The 21359-nt window shown below is 36.7% G+C and overlaps 1 protein-coding gene across 4 annotated transcripts in view; it reads right to left on the bottom strand.

The window, feature by feature from the left end:
• rbms3 (RNA binding motif, single stranded interacting protein) overlaps positions 1-21359 on the bottom strand; it is a 324043-nt gene that overhangs the window by 243214 nt on the left and 59470 nt on the right. The gene's annotated exons all lie outside the window — the stretch shown is intronic.

The following is a 21359-nucleotide window of genomic DNA, read 5'->3' as shown; positions in this document are numbered from 1 at the left end:
CTAAACCCAGCAGAATTAGATTTAAGATATTTTTTGTTAAACCAACAAGTTTATTTCTGATCAGTGAACACACCATACCTAAGCATCAACAACAACACGCTTTAGTGTCAAAATTGGTGTTGAAAGAAGGAGACTCAAAGTTAGCTGCTTAGCTCCACCAATTAATTTTTTATTTTTTTTTTGGGAGGGGAGATTCTTTGTCAGAGTGGACAAAATTTCTGAGAAGCCCTACATATTCAATGAGACCAAGTGAGTCCAATGCAATGAGATATTGACTGGAAGAAATTGACCCTCAGCCAACTTCAGTATATTGCAGAGGATGATGATCTTTTGTAGCTTTCAGACAAAAAATATCATATCCAGTATGTTTCTCATTCAACATACTGGATTTGGAAACATGAAAGCCTTTTGGAAGTCTCAGCAATAAGCTCAGGGTCTACATTATGAAAAGTAAAGCAGAGAAACATAATGAAGGGCAGTGTGCCTTGAAGACCTGGTTTGTGAAACACTGTTAAACAGAATGTAACCCGTCTCTCGCCTAATGGACACTGCAAACAGGCATCCTGCAAAGATAATACCTAACAACCCTGACTACTGAAGTTCTAAGTTAAAAACATAGCACTGGCCTCCATTTTCAAGCTTTCGTTCTATTTTTGAGCTCTTACTTGCACATGTCAGTATGAGAAATGACATACTCAACCATAATAAAGAAAATATGCACTGTTCATATTGTACTTTTGTAAAACAATACATTCAAACAGTCAAAACATTTTCTGGACATTATGTAAGCATTATGCAAGTTCTCTGCATCTCCAATATATACAGTGTCTTAATAGCTTCTTATCAGCGCACTAACAGATGACAGCCCGAGGTAATGCGGCACATTCCCCATCTGAGAGTATAATTTTCCACCACGCAAAGAGCTGGATGATATAGTCAAGATATCATTGCAGGGTACTTCTCTTTAATGTGATTTCTCTATACAGGATGGTGTCATGGCATGGTGTTGGCTGCTTATCTAATGCTGTAAAAATGAGGAAGGGTTGAATCCGGACCACCGGCCCTGCAGAGAGACATTTGATAAACACCAGGCAGATTTCCAGTGAGTCATTAGCTTCTATCACAACACAAAGGAGCGCAATGAAGGCCTAATGGGGAGGAAATATGAAACCAGACGTGCATGAGTAAAAATTATGCACAGCGTGGGCAGTAAGGGACGGGCAATAGACCCGAAAGAGTTAATTCTATACACTCACTGGATCTCAATTACAAATGTGAAATGCATATGCAAGTAATGCCAAGCGGCTCATTTCCTGGTTAACATGATTCTGGGAAAAGATCAGAGCTGTTACAAATGGCTTTATACAGGGAATGAGGCCCATAGCCAGGGTGGCTGCAAATATATGCATGTGTGCATATACTTATATATGACACTATGCAAGCCAATGCATCACAGGAGGGTCAGGTTATGCTGAAAGCTAAGGTTAAAATGTCTGGTTGGAGTTCACAAATCAGACTTTCTGCGCTCCTGTCCAACATGTAGAATGCAAATGAAACTTGGTCATGTCTGGATAACCATCTACAGTCCTGCTGTGAGAGGGTGGAGCACAGCTAGGTCTGGAATAATACAGAAAATATTACGTCAAGATAATCTCTGTAGTATGATGTGTTTTTAATTATTTATAAAACAGAGAATATGTGAGTTTAAACAGTAGATATTTCCAGAGCATACATTTCACAAAATGTTTCCAAGAACTTAACAAAAAAACAAACACTGGTACCATCCTTCAAATTGAAGAAAAAAGACAATATTCTCTCAATGCACAAATTAAGGAAAAAGCCTATCAAAGTTACATTGCAGCACTCAAGCTGCGGTGTGTATTTTATTTTTATTCGCTGCGTTAATGATCTAAAAATACTTCTAAGTGGGCTTTGTGCTCTTTTATATCTTTTTATATCTTTGAGTATGACTGAGCATATTCAAATAGAGATTTATTTGATGCTTGTGGCCTTTATTCATTAGTAGCTTGAGAGGAAGAAGCGGGGTCGGGGACTGATTTAAATACCCTGAGGTCAGGAATCGAGCCCAGAACAGCTGCGCACAAGAACTATGCCTCTATATACGATGTGCTTGCTAAACCACCGAGCCACATGGCACCCCACAAACCACAAATTGTGATGTATTTGATTGTCCGTTTATGTCTTTTGCACAGCACATTTAAGTTTACATGTACAAGGACATAAGTTTTTTTTCCAAATACAAATGCAAAGTAAGGGCCACCTAAATACAACAGTCCTGAGGAGATCCTAGGGTTTTCTCAGAAGATATTAAGTGAAAAAACTGAATCATGAAGACAACAGTTATGTTCACCTTCTAACACATGGACACCCAATTAAACAGACAAACTGGGCAAGGCAAGGAATTTAAATGAAGCAGCAAAGAGTCTGAGTGTCCAGTGTAGCCATAGTGATCCACAGCTCAGGTGGGACAATTTGTTAACTAGACAACTCTAAACTATAATCTTTTATTACCTGTGAAAGAAGGAACCCGTCAATATATCTGACAAAACATAAAATCTACACATCACCTTAAATGCAACATTTTGACAGAAACATGGTGGTGGCAGCATCATGCTTTTGAGATGTTTTCTTCCACAGGTGCTGGTTACAATAGTAACATATTTATGTCTTAGAATGACAGAATCAAAGTCAGAACCTAAGTGAGAATCTGGAGTAAGACTTGCAGATGATTCTGCTCAATCTGCAAATTCAAGCTCTGTCAGATCGTACTGAGCAAACAAATCTGCCTATTGAAGAGACATACCCTAAAAGACTTGCAGCTGTAATTATGTCCAAGGGAAGTTTAAAAAAAAATGACTCAGGAGACTGAAAGCAAATAAACACAACACATTTTAATATTTATATTAGTATTGAAATTTAAAAACCTCAACTTTTCTACTTGTAATTATGAAGTACCTAGTTTTGGTCAATCACATAAAATCCCAATAAAATATATTAAAGTTCGAGTTTGTAACATGGCAAAATTGGAAAAAAAGTGAAAAGTTTATTTAATGCAGGATACAGAAACTCCTTGTGTGTACTAAAGCAGTGAAGAGAAGAATAAAACTGTAAAGCAATATGAGAGATAAAGGCTCTTCCCACAGCAGGAAGAAACTGGAGATGGGAGGGAAAAAAAGTTATCCATCAGGAACACATCTGTGTAGGCCTATGAAGCTCAATGCTTCCTGCAACCGAGCAGAATGAGATGGGAGGACAGCAGCAAATTTTTAAAGCACTGCTAAGCCATCCTGGAATGAAGTGAAATGACCACATGTCACAGAAATGAGAAGTGAGAGGGAGAGGACAGGCAAAGTGAGAAACGGCAGAAAGAGCAGAGAGAGAGAAAACAGAGTGTGTCATTCTAAGAGGAATATTTCATTGTGGTAAATGGAGCAGAACTCTATTCCAGCTCTTCTCTTAACCTCACTCAGTGCCCCATCTTGTGCATGTAAAGTATAAAGCCCAGGAGACAAGAAAACAAAACAAAACACTAATATAAGAGAAAAGAATTAGAAATACTGTAAATAACATTTAATTATTAGACCGGTGGCTTATGTACTCATGCACCCATGTCTTTATTTGCATTCATAGATTTTTCATACTCTGTGGCTTTACACAAACCTTAGTGTAATGTTTAGTGTAAAGTTGTTCATCTGTACACCCCAACATACAGCTAACACACCTCCTTTTATATAACCTGGTTTGACTGTCAAAAGCTCTGGGTTAATATGCTGACTAACTGTGGGAGAAGATTTTAAGATATTCCCTTAAGTGGCCTTGGAAATTCTAGTCTGGAGTGATGGCTTCACCTTTAGAAACAAAGAAAGAAAAAATAGAAGGTTCCCCTCTGAAGCAAAATGAAAAACCTTGTGACAGTAGCTTCTGCAAAACTCCCACTTAATGCTTTGATTTGGCACAAATTCTGCCGATCATCCCAGCAGAAAAGACAAAAAGGTTTAAGCTCAAGTCATCTTCATATTTATTTATTATTAGCTTTAGACTGTCACCTATGATTGTTCATATTGTGGATGTGCAATTTTAAAGTAAATATCAGCCACCTTAGATGACTTTATTGTGAACACTCACTACTTATAAAACATTTATAGTAAGTCTACTTATTAATATTTTCTTTTGAAGCACAAATTTCCATTGGGTTTTTATCAACGTCTTTAAAGAAGAAATTTCTTTTTCAATTTTATCTTGCCGGAAAAAATTTACAAACATAAAATCTATTAAGTGAATGATTGCATGTAATACTAATCAATGTCTGTTCACAATTGATTAATGAAATTTCACAAAGACAAATACATGGCTATCTACAAGACGTATAATTCAACTTCAAGGCACACTATTTGTTAACAGAGCGGGAAGTCAAATTGGGTGGCTGCACATTGGGTGGGTCAAAACAGATCTGTCAATCTTTACCAAATGCATTTGGCAATATCCACTACAAGAAACAAACACATCACTTATCAATCTAGAATTTAGTATTCCTTCTTTATATCTCAATTAAAACTAGATTTCTCACCGTAGCAGACAATCTGATGGGAAATTTATCATCAAGCAGTATTTTTATTCTGTTTTCCAAATAATGATGTTAATTTATACATATGTTTTCCAACCTCTGACATTTATCTTTCCTCTTCCATCTTTAAAGAGCCTGTGGCCACAAACAACAACAAACCTATAAAAGAACTATCAAAGCAGCACAGATTAAGAGAAGCTACATGACAAGGAATACATTGGTACTGTACTTTATTTTAACAGATAATATTAAAGGCATATTTTCAGATGGGCGTCTGCTGAAGCCAATGTGTGTTGTCCTGAAGAATGGAATAAAAAAATCTATTCTATAATAATTAAGCTGATGCCAGACCATTCATAATAATTGCTTTGTTTAAGTCATATTTCAAAAGGAAGATTATTTTGAGGGTCTAATTAGGGATTTTACGACCCAACATTAATTTTAATGGAAGAAATACTTTGTGAGAGGGAAAAAGGAGAAGCAAGGGAGAAGTTTGTAGATAGCTAGATAATCCTCCACATTCCCTTCAGTGTCTCTTCAGCACAACAAGGGACTAGGTCCAACTTTTGTTGCTGCAGCAGCAGTTGCTTAGGGCAGGGTTGGGAACTCCTTGCTTCAGGGACAAACTGTACCCTCATTGACTGTCTTTGGCTTAGATACACATTTAGACAGCGCTGCTTTGGTCAGACCCAGACAGGACAGGCGCGGTGGTGTCATTTGTGCCAAGCTAATGGCATGGAATGTACCACGGTTCTTCACTTTAAAATCACACTGGGCTTTTAATTCAAGAAAATGTGTCAACAGGCTTCAACACACATCCAAAATGAAGGAAAACAGAGGTTTATTACTGTGCCCCACAAAGCAAACACTTTTTTGCAATCACAGTCTACAGGGTGATCAGTCTTGGTTTACTTCAAGGGTTCAGGCTTCACAATAAAAGCTTTATTTCTCTCTGTCCAGTTCCAGGAACTGCTACCAAGATACAAATGCATATCCAGAATCAATCAGGGAACAAACCACCACTCAAAACTGGCCTTATGGTAACATGAAGCTAACAAAAACACTGTCTGCTTTAAAGATGTTTTATAATATTGTCATAAGATAAATGAGGGGTAATGCTACAGTAGGTTGCTGGCTCGAGCCCCTGCTCTGTCCATCTCAGTCATTGTGTCTTTGGGAACGCCATGTATGGCAACTTTGCCTCTGTCAGACTGCCAAAGAGGAGATGTGGCCACAATGAAGCCCACCACCACCAGTGTGTCCATATGTGTGTGTGAGAATAATTGAACATAGTGTGAAGTGCTTTGAAGTTTTTTGGACTAGACAAAATGCTGTACAAGTACAGGCCATTTACCATTAAACCATAAAAACAGTTTTACAAAACTTGAACATTGAAAATGAACATTCAGCATTGAGCCTTACGATGATTAATTATAGATTATTCTAATGGGAACAAGTTAATTAACCTTCATGATTTATGTTTGGCCTCTTATAAGAGAATCAAATGTAGCTCCAGGTGATTTGATATAAACAGAACAGTACAGCAACATACTGGAATGAGAGAAAAACATCACTACTCTGAATGAGAAGATAAATGCTTTTAAGAAGATGTTTTGTCAGAACTAAGGGCCACTAAGTGCCAGGGTAGGAGTACCTGCATAGAGCACAGCTAAAATGCTAGGCAGAAAATTTTAAAATATTCAAGTTTATTAAACAGCAGAACATCTTTTTCAGGTTGTCTGCACACATCTTACTGGAATTATATTCCAAATGAATCAAAACAGTCTACTGAAGTCAAAAGCATATTGGTTGATATAAATATCAAACACAAAATCCACTTTTGCAGAAATTCATGTTGGGTTTAGATATCTGGCATTGTCAAGAATAACGGACACTGCAGCATTTGGAACATTGTATAATTTTAATGCTGAACATCAAGTAAAAAATTTCTATGTCCTTAAATAAAATTAAAATGATTCCAGTACTTTCTGCCAATATAGAAGACCAGAATTGTGGTCTAGCAGAACCTAAGTTGTGCTCCATATTTATAGTAAAGTGACTGGGTTATTCTCAAAAATATATGAATGGTTTTTTTTTTCAAACATTGCCATTCATCTTGTATTCATCTTTTGCAATAATATAATATTTAAAGTATGTTCCAAAGGTTAATATATTTTTTTAGAATTATTATTATACATATTATAATTGAATAACAAGACTACAACAGTTATTGTATGGCATGGTCTTCATGGTCTGATTGTGCAGGTTAAATGATGTGATTTGTTTGTTTATTTTCTCCCAAAATATTTTTGGCATGCTTCATATACAATAGGAAACATATTCCTGGCACACATTGTTATTTTAAACATTGTCATGGGATATGTGTACTCTAATAGTGCCAGATGGAAACAGTACTAAAAAGCATACTGCAGATGATTAAAAACATTCACTTTATGGTGCATTTCCACTGGGTAACATTTAGATATCAGGGAGTATGCGACTTTAAGGTGATGCACTTCAAGATTACTTCCTTTATGGCGCCTCTGTAATTACCACTAGTACTTAAGTCATCAAAATGCACCTACTAAATGGAGCATGGCAGCTCCACCTTCCACCTTTCACACTACCCAGACTGCTGGAAGAGGATAAACAGCGGCAGGGTGTCACACAATATTTCACACAATAGTCTTAAAGTAAATCTGATGTATAGTTGAGAAATAAAAGGAGCAAATTTGGCTGCATATTTTTATGAGCAAACTAATATTTTATAGGTTTTTCCACTTATAGTTCACAAATTCACAGGAATAATATTGTTTGGAATAGCTTTCTGCATCCATCTCTGTATGTGGCCTGGAAAGCCACCTGAGAAATGAGCTATCAAACTCCTTTCAACAAAAGTCTCCTTCAAACTGTGTAATTTGGCTGCTGAAACAACACAATGGAATTTTAAAATAACACTGAAACATAAAATCAAAAACATTCACACAGCCTACTCTGCTGCAAAGACTTAAATGGTAAATAAACCAGAATTTTGAAGGTTTTGTCTCATAATATTTTCTTCTAGAGATTATCCCCATTTAAGGACTGGTCAAACTAAGCAGGTATTGCGTTGATCCAGAAACATATTAAAGTCAAACAATGAAACTACCTGAAAAAACACTTTAAAAAGTATGTGTGATGTAAATAAGTGGACAATTTGTTAATGCCCATGGCAGGTTTCTACCAGTCAGAATGATAGAAATGTAAGAGTACTTAAGTGAGCGTGAAGAAAGTGGAGCGCTAAGTGATTGCTTCCACTAATCTCCACACATCAAGTGCAAACTAAGACTTCTCAAACATGGCATTTAAATTAAAAAAAATTGAAAGGAGTTTTTAACCATCTTAGTTCTTTCATTAAAATCTCAGGTTGCATGCAAATGAAAGGTGCAATCAGACGTTACGCTTGAAAACAATCTCAAGCCAAAACTAAGCAGCTCCTTATAGTTTGCTAAATGTTTATTAATGGTCTAATAACATCACTCTAAAGATAAATCTATATTGAGGACATAGTGTCAGATATGCACATACACTGCATAAAATCATGCAGAACCCTTATATCAATGTGCTACGTTAGAATAGAAAATATTTAGTTTGATCTAAGTCAGAATTATGGAAATTGCTAGAATGGTTTTTGTTTCATTACTTAAAGTTCAAAATTTTAAACACTAATATTACTTTATTACTAGACAATCTGTAAATCTCACATGATGATGTAAGCTTCTGATTGGTTAATTCAGATGATCAGCATTGACTACAGCCACTTACAAAGTATTTTAACTATTTTTTCTTTTGTGACCATCATGGGAGAAAAAGAAATTGCATTAGACCTGGATACTACATTCAGATGCATAAAGTACTATATTCAAACAAGTTTATGCAAGTATTCACTTTGTGGGAATGTCCTGAGATCATTTTTAATTTTTTTTTCAGAAAAGAGGCAAGTTCTGTGTCCCAGAGTTTAATAAGATAAGATAAGATTTATTTGTCATTGTCATCAACAGATTACAACGAGATTGAGATTTGCTCGACTCGAGTTAAGATGCAGGTTATGAGTATATACCTAATATAGAAAGATAAAGAAATAAATAGTACAAAATGAGAAATAAATAGACATCAGAAGATGGTTGCAGCGCCTGGAGGTGTCGCAACAGAATTTACATTTTTAACAAAGTGGTGTCAAGAGCAGAAGTTCTTATGCCTTTGAATTTAGTGCCATGATTGCCATCGGGTGAAAACTGTTTTTTAGGCGATTTGTCCTGGTTTTATTGCTCTGTATCTCTTGCCTGATGGCAGCAGCTGGAAGAGACCATGGCCAGGGTGTGAAGAGTCATTTAAAATGTCCAAAACTTTCTTGTGGAGCCTGGAAGTGTAAATGTGATTGGGCAAAGGAAAATGTGAACACCAAAGCAAAAGCAAAAGCAAAAGATGATTCTAAAGTCCTGACTAAAGCAGAGAAAAGTGTGACATTAAGATAAAACATTGGAAAATAGTCTGGTGAGGAAAAAAGATATAATTCTTAGAGACATCTGCTGTAGTCTTGTGAACTTTGCAACCCAGACAACATTATCCAAACTGTGAATGGGGAAATCATTTATGTTGCAGGGTTAGGTAAACTGAGTTTAATCATAGTCTCCAGTTATTCTTGCCTTCAGCAAGTAGAAATACTTTTTGGGAAACCTGATCAAAAACATAAAATGTATGCCTGATTCAAAGTAAGACAATGAGAAAAACCTGTTTGCAGTCGGGCATTGTGGACAGAAACCTGCAAATGTTTGGCTTTATTCCAAACATTTGGTCTTTGTGTACATAAAGAGAAATCAAGTTCAAAACTGAACAATTAACCACATTAGCTTAGTAAATATATTTCTAGGGATTTCCTTTATTTCTTTTGATTGAAAAAATGGTTAGTTCTTTGACGTTTTGTGAGACACCATCATTTTCAAGTTTTCTTTTTGGAAACATTTTACATTAGCTCAATAACGTGTTGTATAACAAATAGGTGGATGAGAAGTATGTTGTACCTCTCAAGGCTTAGGAAATTACACAATCTCTGTAGTCATGGTTGATGCACTCACTCAAACCTAAACCAAAAATGTTGAGTTTTTAATCCAGCTGAGTTGCAGTGTTTGATTGACTAACCTTTATACATTGTTCAAGTTACACTGTGTTGTTATGTAAGAGAAAATAGGCATTCAAAAACACATACTGGAACTTCCTTGAAAGCATAGAAGAAAGTTTTGTCTGTAACTGTGCTGTGTGTTACGGCGAATTCGATAGCCGAGGGCCTCGGTGTTTCATTAGAATCATGGAGGCCTCATCATCTCCTTTTTCCCCTACACAGTCCATGTTCAGCCATCGCTCAAGCCCATATTGCATGATTGCAATGAAGGACCAGCATAATCAACTGTAATGCTTTACAGATGTTATGGGTTTTTAAAGCCAACACTACAGCCCCAGGCGGCCCTGTATGAAAACCCATCTGTGCACGGATATCAACGTATGCGAGTGTGAATGTGTTCGTATGTGTAGCTAAAACCCATTCGTGATTGGAGGGAAACATTTTAAATTAAGGTCACATCTACAGCTCTGCACGATGTGTGATTTATGTTCCCTTGCCCTGCCCCGTCATTGACTAATCACCTTAAAATAGAGTAGCAGGTGCAAACTGATTTGCTGAAGAGTGATTTCACAGATGAGATGCTGCAAATTTACCATTCAGCACCAGCAAGGAATAGCCCTAAGCCAGCAATGACATGTAAATATGACAGACCGCATGATCCGAACAAGAGAAGACACCCATTTAAATCCCTTTAAGATCTGCCAGCACCCTCCCTAATCCGCCCTCTAACATCTCCCATTGTGTCCAACATCCAATATCAAACACAGAGTGCAGCTAAATGAAGACTGGTGGCAAACCAGAATGAGGAATTTGCATGTACCACACACTGTTGCGAAATAGGAAATGAAACACACAGAGGCCTGGAAGTACTGTCAAATTCTGGATATTCCTGTGGTTTGGTGCTCACAATCCTGTGGCCCAAGCCTTTAATTCTTAATGACGGAGAAAGCCAAGCTCTGGTCACAACAGGAAATACCTTCTAGGTGAAACATCCACCCAAAAAGCCATTCGTTTTAAAACTGTCAAATACACAAGGCTTCCCTATGAAGTGAAGTGGCAAATAGTAAAATAATGTGCTTTGTCATGATGACTATGTTCATACGATGCGATGGGATTTGTTTTAAAGATAAGTTGCAGTGCATTCTCAAATGTACACTGATAAAACACAGCTATGCATTGAAGAGTGCATTTCACCAGCAAGATGTCCCATAAAACGTTTTTAAAAAGCCCATTGAAAAAAAAAAGGACAAAATATTGGACATCAGTAGAGCCAGAAGAGTGAAACTCATCAGCTGGCATTAGAAAACAAGATGGCAGATGAGTGAGTTTAGAAAAGTTTCTATGTGGATTTTAAAGTGTTCGAGTTGCATTTAATATTCAACAGGTTCAGCCTTATGTTTCTGAACCAGAGTTAGCTTCTGTACTAGCTACAGGTAAATTGTTTTATTAATTGATTATTTACTTAATTATTATGATAATTGAGCACTTTGATAAAAAATGGACACATTTTGCACCACTTAAACTTATTTTATAAAATATTAGAAATACACAGGAAAATGCAAATAAACAAATAATTTAATTCATTTTTGAAATACCAAAATAAGCATATTACTGCCTTAAGTGCACTAACATAGTATTTCTTTGGTGTAGGCTTGATCATTTGTAGCAAAGGATGGAAAGCTTTAAACTTTTTTTTTCCTTTTTTAATGTGCAAAGCTTTGGATGTTTCTTGGAGATAAAGCTGCATGCAGCTGCATTCCCCTTCAATCAATCAATCAATCAATCAATCAAATTTTATTTGTATAGCACATTTCAGCAGCAAGGCATTTCAAAGTGCTTTACATCATATCAAACACAGAAACACAATGCAACATAGAATCAACAATCAAAACATGACATTGAGTCAGGTTCCATCAATAAATTTGTAATTGATTACGTTTCAAATACAATCCTAAATAGGTGGGTTTTTAGTCAAGTTTGCATCTATGGAAGGTTTACTTGTTACACTCCTACTGTGTTATATGGAACAAAATACCTATTGCTATTTTTATTCCCACTCACGCTCACAATCACACAGTTTAAAACGATGTAGACAGCATTTTAATGGGTTTCTGGCACCAGGCTCCATACACCTCTTTCACGGAATTTCGAGCAGGGACTCCGCCGTCCCTCATGGATTTTTGTGCAATTCTATGGTACCTGTTAGTGTCTAGAATTTACAGGGTTTCCGTCAAGGCCCACTTGGGGCTTTGTAGTGTCACCTGGTTGCCAAGGTGGCCAGGTTGCAGGTTAGAACTGCACTGGAGGAACTAGTGACTGAGTTGAGAAGGGGGTTTAGATAGTCTGCGTCTCTTCCTGTGCCTTTCTACCCTATGGACTTCTACTCCTGTGCTTCACTGCTGATTTGGTCCCACGTCTGATGTATGGTAACTATGCAGGGCTGCCTTGCGTCTGCCTAACTGGGACTGCTGCAACCTCAGTTGCCAACTCTACCTACCCCTTGCTGACCTTGGGTGCCAAGTGCTGCAAGGTTATTATTCTTTTCATCATAACATATTTGGCATTTCACGTGACCAACTAGTGCATACACCTATTCTACATACACACACTCATGCAGCCATAAACAAAATTCCAATAGGTTGAAGGTCATACAAACATGGGTTTATTTTTTTTATAAATGCAAACCCCTCGACTTTCATGACAGATGCAACAATGACTTAATGAAGTCAAGAACTTATACGAACTTTACATTTCCTTTCTGTAGAGCAAAGCTGGCCTAGCACATGTGCCACAAGGGGGCACATGAAGAAAAAAATTACAAGGTTGTTTATTGTTAATGAATTAAAATAATTCAGAAACTGTTGGTTATAAATTTAAATTCCTAAACAACAGCAATCCAATGTTACAGGTGGACTAGACTGCATGAATTTCAGGTCAGAATTTTAAAGTTTGTTAGAGGCTTGAGACTCATCTTGGACTTGGAGTGAAAGACCTGAAACTTGACACACAGCTGCTTAAAAAGATATCTTATAAAAAATAAAATAAGAAAACTGTAAATGGTCACACTCAAAGGATCTCTGATCATTTGCCTTATGTGAGGTCTGCAGAGGGACAGGCTGTCGGAAAACAAGCTTTTTTTGTATGATATCATGCATGAAGGAAAAGATGATTGTGACATGTATTCCTGTAGGTCACCAACTAAATCTAATGTAAACTTGACTATATTTACATAAAAGTCTCTCTAAAGTGGGAATTCCTTATTCATGCAGTGTAATTGAGCGTCTTAATCAAGAGGGCTGTTTTAGTTTTTTCATTTATTCTCACTGATACACTAATTAGAAAGGTGCAATTTACTGAGCTTATGCTGTTGATTTAAATGCGTGAAAATGCAAACAAGGTGTGAAATTTGTTGGTGTGTAATTCCTACTTCCATGACAGTTTTATTAAATTTCACTGACACTGTCAACTAGGTTTTGTGTAGCAAAAATAACAATATGAGAGCACATCCCTGAAGATGACAGTGGAACATTTATGCACAGCAGGTGCACCAGAGATATAATAAATAAACTCACAGGAATTACAGTCAATAGCTCCAATGTAAAAAATAATTAATGTTGTTTGCATTGTGCTCATGACAATTTCCAGACTCTGAATACATTAGTGTTGGCAGCTATTTTAATCTGTAGATAAACTTGCTTAAATAAGTAGCAAAGGGCCTTTATGCAGTTACTTCAATGTACAGATTAGGACTTTGTAGTGTCACACTGAATGTGTAGATGTTTCTGTGAAGGGCTGAGTGAAGGAACGTCAAAGGAATGCACATTCAGGCAGACGCACAGCACTTGAGTCACTCTGCCTCTGTATGCACTGTTGAAGCAAATTAAGGAAGCCTTGGCAGTCTTTTAATGGTCTGTCACAGTCTAACAGGTTTAGAGAGCTTACAATGGACCCAGGCACTAAGCTCGACAGTTCGTGCTTAATTGTTTAGAACCTTCACGCGCATGTGCATGTGTCTGTGTGTGTACTTTCACAGCTAATGTGAGCCTACAACCAAAGTCAATGATTCTCATTATGAGAAAAGATAAGATCCTGACTGTCAGTCTGGCGCCTTCAATAGAATAACAACTCTGAAAATGAATGTGGCGCTGATATCAGGGTTTCAAGCCACAGTTTGACTGTTATTGTAGAGAAAGTGACATGAAACCACATGATATTCACGCACAGTTACATTTTGATTCAGAGGGGCATGGGAACATAACAGTGTGGCTATTTTCCACAAGAAGAAGCCTCCAATTTCTCAGCTATTCCAGTACACCAACCTCAAACAGAGACACAGGCATGCAGGGTGCAGAACAATAGCTAAATTGAGATATCGACTGAACCAGCCAATTATAAACATCTAGTGTCTCAATTTTTAAGAGTTGCCTCCAGAAATAAACTGTGCAAATACAATCATTTGTTTTTCAGTCTGTGGTCCCTCCTACCTACTACTGAATCAGACAGCATAATAGTCCACCAAGGACATGGTGGCAGTGCCTAAAAATCTACCCCCAACTTGTTTGAGATTCTGAGCTGTGTGACCTAGAATATGTTTGACAATCTTATTTTAATTAGGCCTTGAAGACACAACTCATTCCAACTGCTGTCCCGGGAGCTAAATTAATTACTGAGACAAAGCCCATTCTGGCTCATGGCAAAGATGAATCACTGCAGTATTTGGGAAATGAGCAATGCTCTTCATTCAAGGGCTGATGAAAGAGACTCAGGCTCTAAAATGTAAGCTAATGTACTTCATCACAAAGCCTCCATGAGGCTCCCTGAGCCACATCATGCATCTACAGCACACACTGGCATCTGCTGTCTCCACTTTCAGGAAATCCTGATGATTCTATTCGGTGCTTGGAAAAACATATCATGAAAAGATAAACTGGGATTGCTCAAAAGTGGATCGTAATCAGTTTTGTACATGAAATCCTCTCTCTCTCCTCATTACTTTCTGTTGTTACTTCTTTGTTTTCACTCTCGGTTGTCCAAATATCGCGCCTCCCTGGGGGAAGCACAGATAACTCATCTCAGCTCAGTTACGTTGTGCAGGCCATCAGCCAGCAGATGTACCCTCGCCCACTGCCAGCAATCAGACCATCCATTCAGCTGCATGACAGTATCATTTGTCATCCTGTATAAAAGGCTGTTTATGAGTTATGGCTAATTAAACTAATCCCAACACAGAGAGTTGTTCCAGAGTTCAGACCCCACAAATAAAAAGATTAGGGGGTCAACTGGCATGAGGGGTTATAGTCACGTTCAAAAACACCTCAATATACTCAACTTACAGTTAAATGAAAAATCAGCATTTGATTCCTAACAGAGCCATTCATTTCCCCAAAGGGACACATTAATAACCATGATTGGTGCTGAGGGTTGGATCATTGAACTCTATTCCAAAGAGATTTATGAGAATACAAATATGATTTTTAAGCAGCTGCTGGTAACAGTCAAATACATACAGAAGACATGAAAAGTAAGAAACAATCTAAAAAAAAGTTAAAGACAATGAAGTGTGTCAACCCCCCCCCATAAAATACAAGTCCATACATGTGTACATCATCGTCACATGTATGTGAATAATATACGGAAAAATAAAAAACAGAAATCAGAAATTATGCATCAGTTGCATTTATCCTAGATTCATCCAACAAGTTGGAAATCTGTTCAGCTTGCAATGTGTGCATTTATGACACTTGGACATGAAAACTAACAGCTGCTTTCAAATGCTTTTTTTCAATAATATTGAATCACCCACCGATACTTTAATCATAACATGTGCATAACTTACTTGTAATATCTCACTTACTTGCTATGGTTCTTTTATCTTTAAAATGTGAATCCAAGCATTTAATATGTCTAAATTAACACAATTTGATTGATCCATAGGTATAGATGTTTATGCATTAAATCAGTAAAGATTTATAATCCACAGAAATACTATTAAATGATTATCTTTTTTAAAAATCTGTGCTGTTGAGAAAAGCTGACTGCAAAGGACAAAATGTAGAAAACTGTTATAAACTGGTATAAAAATTCCTCTCCAGTGTAGTATTTAAAACTTGCTGAAAGGGAGAGTTCCTTTTGTCCTCTGCAGCATATGTGTAGGTGTCTCTATATGTTATGAAGAGAGATGAACTCTGCAGCACCACATAGACGCAATGCGGGTTAGGCACAGAGTTCACAATTCCTCCCTTGCAGAGTCATATATATCATGTCACAATAACACAACATAACCCAAATGGCTTCTGCTTCTTTTTTGTTTTTGCGAGATCACATGAACACTTTTTTCACAATCTCAGATTTACTCTCCAACAAAGATACACCACTGATGCAATTAGCTACAGGAGATCAAGCTAGAACTTTTACTACTCATTTTAACACATATAAATATTTCATGCAGCTATTAATCCATGCTACCTTTAATCCTAATTATAGCTAGCATGCACTATAGTGAAACACTGTCACAGACACAAATGAGATCTGTAAATATGTGCATATGTAACACCTAAAATGATTCTACAAAGAAAGGAGACCTTTAAATGGCACAGAGTAGTGGTCAAACTTTAAGTGATGATTTCTTTTATAAGATATAATAGAGCAAAATGTCATTTCAACAAACCTCAGGCTGACAAAAATGATTTAAACAAGGATTTATCTTCCTAATGCATTTCTCTACCTATTTGCAGAAGAGCATCAATATTGACTTACCTCTTCAGTAAGTCAATAATTCAATGAAGATCAACTGTTACTGCGATCATTATCATACTCACCATGTGTCTGTTTCCAAGAATTAACCACTCATAAAAAGACATTTATGATCAACTCTGCAGTTACTCAGTCAAAACAAGTAACGATGAACAAATTCATTGGTCAACAATTTTATAAATGAGTGACCAGTTTTCTTTTGATGAAATAAAAATATATTTTCCTGGCTAATAAATAATAATAAATTAATCAAAGCTGAGAAGCCTCCAAATTTTACCTTGGTAAGCTGATGTAAAACTGGAATGTTGCTTGATATTTCAAAAAGGTTCAGAACATTTGTTGAGATATACAAGAAGAGATAATGTCCTCTATGTTGTTCTTTGACAGCTTAAAAATAACTTTAAATCCTATAAACTTTATGTATCAGCAGCATTGGAAGAGAGACGCTGCTGAAGACAAACTTCACCTACAGCAGCTATCTATCACATATCATCTATAGCATGTCCACCTTTACTTGTCTTACTAGCCATGGACTCTGTCACACCAATTACAGGAGAGTACCTACACAAAACATTTCCTTTCCCTTTCTTATATGCTTGTGACCAATTCTCAACAGGCCAGAAAATCTATAGCTTGGCGTTTAGTCAAGGCTTTTGAGAGTCGCTGCAGCAGTTGTGGCTTTAAGTAAAGAATCCAATAACACCGTGTGCAATCAGTGACTTGTCATGTTTTATTATACGAAATCAGCTGAGGGCTGTTACAATCTCCACAAATGTCGCCTAAACTCTTTGGTTAATAGTAGACATTAAAAAAGGAGCTTTTGTGAAAGGTGAAGAAACACTTGCTTCCTCTTTTTAGCCATCCTCTTTTTTTTATTGACTTATCCTTTTCTGTATTATTTTCATCTATGTTTTTTTTATGTTATCATACATTGAACTTAACAGTATTTTTCTATTTTGCAGTCAGTTTTTCTACCTGTGTGGTCACAAAGAAGAAAGCATTTAATTTTCACCTGCAATGTACACAAAAGAAACGGCCAGGAAAAACATATTTAACATTTTACAAGGGTCAAGAACAGCAAAATGTGTAGCATGATCAAATAGGTTTTTTTTTTAATCAAAAGAACTATAAGACTAAATACAGGTTCTGCCTATTAAATACTTAAATACAACTGTCAACTTTTCATAACTTTCCAAATGTAGCTTAAAACTGTGTTACCTTAATAAGGATTATTTGTGGAAATATTGGCTATGTTTTCAAACAAATATAAATGACTTTTACTATGTAAGGGAGAAATATTTTTCCCTTCATTCTGCCAGACACAACTTTCTCCACTTTTGTTTTGTCTCTCCACCTCCCCCCCTTGAGCAAACTTCATCCCACCATATTAAAAGTGGAAATGTATCTGCTTCTATTGTAATTACAAACCCACTGGAGGCAAGGCTTCTTGATCTCTGCAGGATCCTTGCTTGTTTTTCTTTTTCCATGCCTTTTCTTGCCGCTCTCAACCAACAGGACACATTCATGCTGCGATATCAGTTTTGTTTTTCTTTTCTTTTCTTTCTGTAGGACATTTTCACATCTAATAAGCTTGAAATCAAAACAGCATTTAGGGAGGCAATAAAACGATGCAATAAAAATGAAAGGATTTTGACTGAAGGAGTTTGTAGAATGAGAGAAAGTCTGCTTCAGCTAGTATGTGAACTGAGGGATTTGTGGTTCATATACAACCCAATATGTTTTGTAAATAGCATCCCTGTCATATAAAACAAACACTGCACACTCAAATACTGAAGCATGTTTTAGTTGCATGGAAGGCTTTACATTGGGGGAAACTTGGTTTCTGCAGGGTTTAAAAGGGAAGGCAAAAAGAAAACCACCATCCCTACTCTTCCATTTAAACAGGCACATCAAAGCCAGCAGATTTTACACTAGTTTAAGAGCAGAGGGTGAGGAAGAGGGTAAGAGTCTGATGACCCCAAAGTGATCCGTCATCCAGACCAGTCAGGTTCTACTGTAAGATGTGTGGTTTACCAGCTTCCACAAAAACAAAAGCATATTCAGGGCAGAGGAGTGTGTGTGTTCTTGAGAATGTAGGTCTTGTTTCCAGAATGTCCTGGGAATACTTTCGGGGATTTTTCATCCCTATTCAAGTGATGCTGTTGCTGTATGCAACATGTATTTTCCCAGTTTTACCAAAAACAGTAATGCTGTGATGCTTTCTAAAACACAACCCTTCAGATAAAGTAAATTGAAAAATATTCAAACCATAAATCTTTAGAAGCAATTCACTGAAATAAATTTATGTCAAATATTTGTTTGGCAATATGACTGTCTATACTATCCAATAAGAGCCCAGTTTGTATCTTAAGTATCTGATTTTAAATGCTTTGATCTGAAGTTTTTGGGTTTTTTTCCTTGGAGGTTTCTCATCTCCTTCAACCATTTCAGCCCTACAGTCATGTAAAACTAAATTCATGCCATGATTTAAAAGCTTATAGAGCTAAATACAGCAGTTGTTACTCTCAGTAATTGTTTTCAACGATACAAACATTTTCTCGCATTAGTTCTGCACAGTTCTATTAAGATCCTGCCAAAGCAGATTGATCATCCGTCTGGAGTTTGAATGGATCATTGTAACACTTTATTACTGTTCTTTTTTTAAGCCCTCATTTTCCTGTTTTACGATCATGAAAAGTCCACATTTGTAATCAATAAATTGTCATTTGTTTTGTTTGCAAAATTCACACACACACACAAATCTAACATTATTTCCAGGCTATGAAAGACACAAGAAACAACAAAATGCTATAACAGATTGTTAATGTGTACACCTTTAAATCAAAGACAAATTAAGTTTAGTTTGTGTAAGAATCTGCAACTTGAAGTAACTGTAGTCAATCAAAGGTCCTGGGGATGGTTGAGAATTACAATGACTTTAAGCCCTTTAGAGGACCGACTGGCAGTGAAAGCAAAAAGGACTAACATTTGCAAAAAACTGTGATACATGATTGCGCTACAACAATACCAACCACAACCACAGCATTTATGCCAATCATGTGAAATTTAATGTTTCTTTTTTGTGTGCATGACAGGGATCAAACAGCAGAGCTCCTCGTTGACTTTTCCAGTGGTAAAAGTCTGCGGCCTTTAAGTGTTTGTAATGGTGACAATTGTGTAAAGCAAGGGATTGGGAGAGGAATCTGTCTGTATCAAAGCCACAAAATGGAAATCTTCTCCTGCTTTCTAGAAACAAAGAATGCTTTCAGGCAACATAAAAGGCATGAGTTGTGTAACATGGAGCTAACATTCAGCGATGGTTATCGTATCTAAATCCAGTTTAATTTCACTTCATGCACGCAAGTGCTTTAGGGAAGTCTCAACATGCAGAGAAGAGCAGATGAGAATTAAGGTGGGGCATATTTAAGATGAGATTGTAGTCATGGAAAGCTAGAAAATTGAGAAACGTAGTGTGAGGGCTTGTAAAAATCATTTATTACAGGAAGAAAAACAGAGCAATAACATTCTGTGGTAGTATTCATCTCCCAAAATGTTTAAGTCACTTGTGGGATGCGTGTTTTTCATGTTTTTCATTAGTATTTTTTTCTTTTTACAAGCAGAAATTCATTGGATGTTTTTGCGTATAGATGCATAGCAGCACTGTTTAAGTTGTGATATGGAATTATTATTTGTTTTCTTAATGCAACCATGTTTTATTATGAGATGGTGTGTTAAAGGTGAAGGAGTGCTACCAAGGCTCTGGCATAATATGTGTTATAAGTAGGCTAAAAGGCTTAATTTTGATCTCATCTGACTAGCACATCTTCTTCCACATACAGTATATGTCCGGTGACCCCTGCATGACTGGTGACAAACTACAAATGGTACTTATTGATTTCTTTTTCATATAACAATTTTCTTGCTGCTCTTCCATAAAGTCCCAATTTTTTGCAGAGCATTACTAAAGTCAACTTAGTTGACTAATTTTTCCACCTGAGCTGTGCATCACTCCAGCTCCTCCACACTTACCATGGGCCTCTTGGCTAATGCTCTGGTTAATACTCACCATTCTCCACATGCCGGTAGACAACCAGGTCTTGGATGGTTCAAAGTAGAACAAAGCTGTTTCTTTCATCAGGTGATGGATTCAACAGATGTTCAAAGATTGGGATCTTTTAATAAAACCTAAAGCTGCCTAAAATTTCCCCACATTATCCATGACCTTCATGGTGTGCCTATTGGTCTTCATGAAGTCAACAGTTTAATAACATTCTCAATGAGTACTCCACAAAAAAAGTCTGGATTAAAACTGATCTTAATTTACAAACAGGAATGATCTTTGTACCAACTGGGTGACTTTTGAAGGGAATTGACTGCACTAGATTATGGGCATCAAAGGAAAGAGGGCTAAATTGGCTAAGTTGCAACGTCACTCTTAATATTTCCCCCCATAACTACAACCTCCCTTTCTGCTTCTAGGGAACAAGGATGGAAATGTTTATTCTTCTCCAAAACATTTAGATGAAACTTTGAAGCCAACATACGACCATTTGTATATATAAATTGGCATTTATTTCGTGTGGAATATGTAATAAAATCCCTCACAGGTACAGTGAGGGATTTTGAATCTGACATGATGTAACAAGACCCTGGAAATCTTATCACTTTCCTAATTTCAAGTACAAGCTTTGAAAAAAACAAAAACAAACCAAAAAACAATATCAAATCAAAAATATACTGCATGCAAAATGTCTAGTTTGTTCTACTACCAACCAAAACTATGAGCAAAAAGAAAAAGGACCAGAAAAGTCAGACCAGTCGGAATGTGAAAAAGGAGTAAATTCCTAAGATAATGACAAGAGA

The sequence above is a fragment of the Xiphophorus couchianus genome, chromosome 13 (genome assembly GCF_001444195.1).
Source record: "Xiphophorus couchianus chromosome 13, X_couchianus-1.0, whole genome shotgun sequence".
In the NCBI taxonomy this organism is placed as follows: domain Eukaryota; kingdom Metazoa; phylum Chordata; class Actinopteri; order Cyprinodontiformes; family Poeciliidae; genus Xiphophorus; species Xiphophorus couchianus.
Note: the sequence above shows the minus strand (reverse complement) of the source record. Positions and strands in the feature narration are given on the sequence as shown.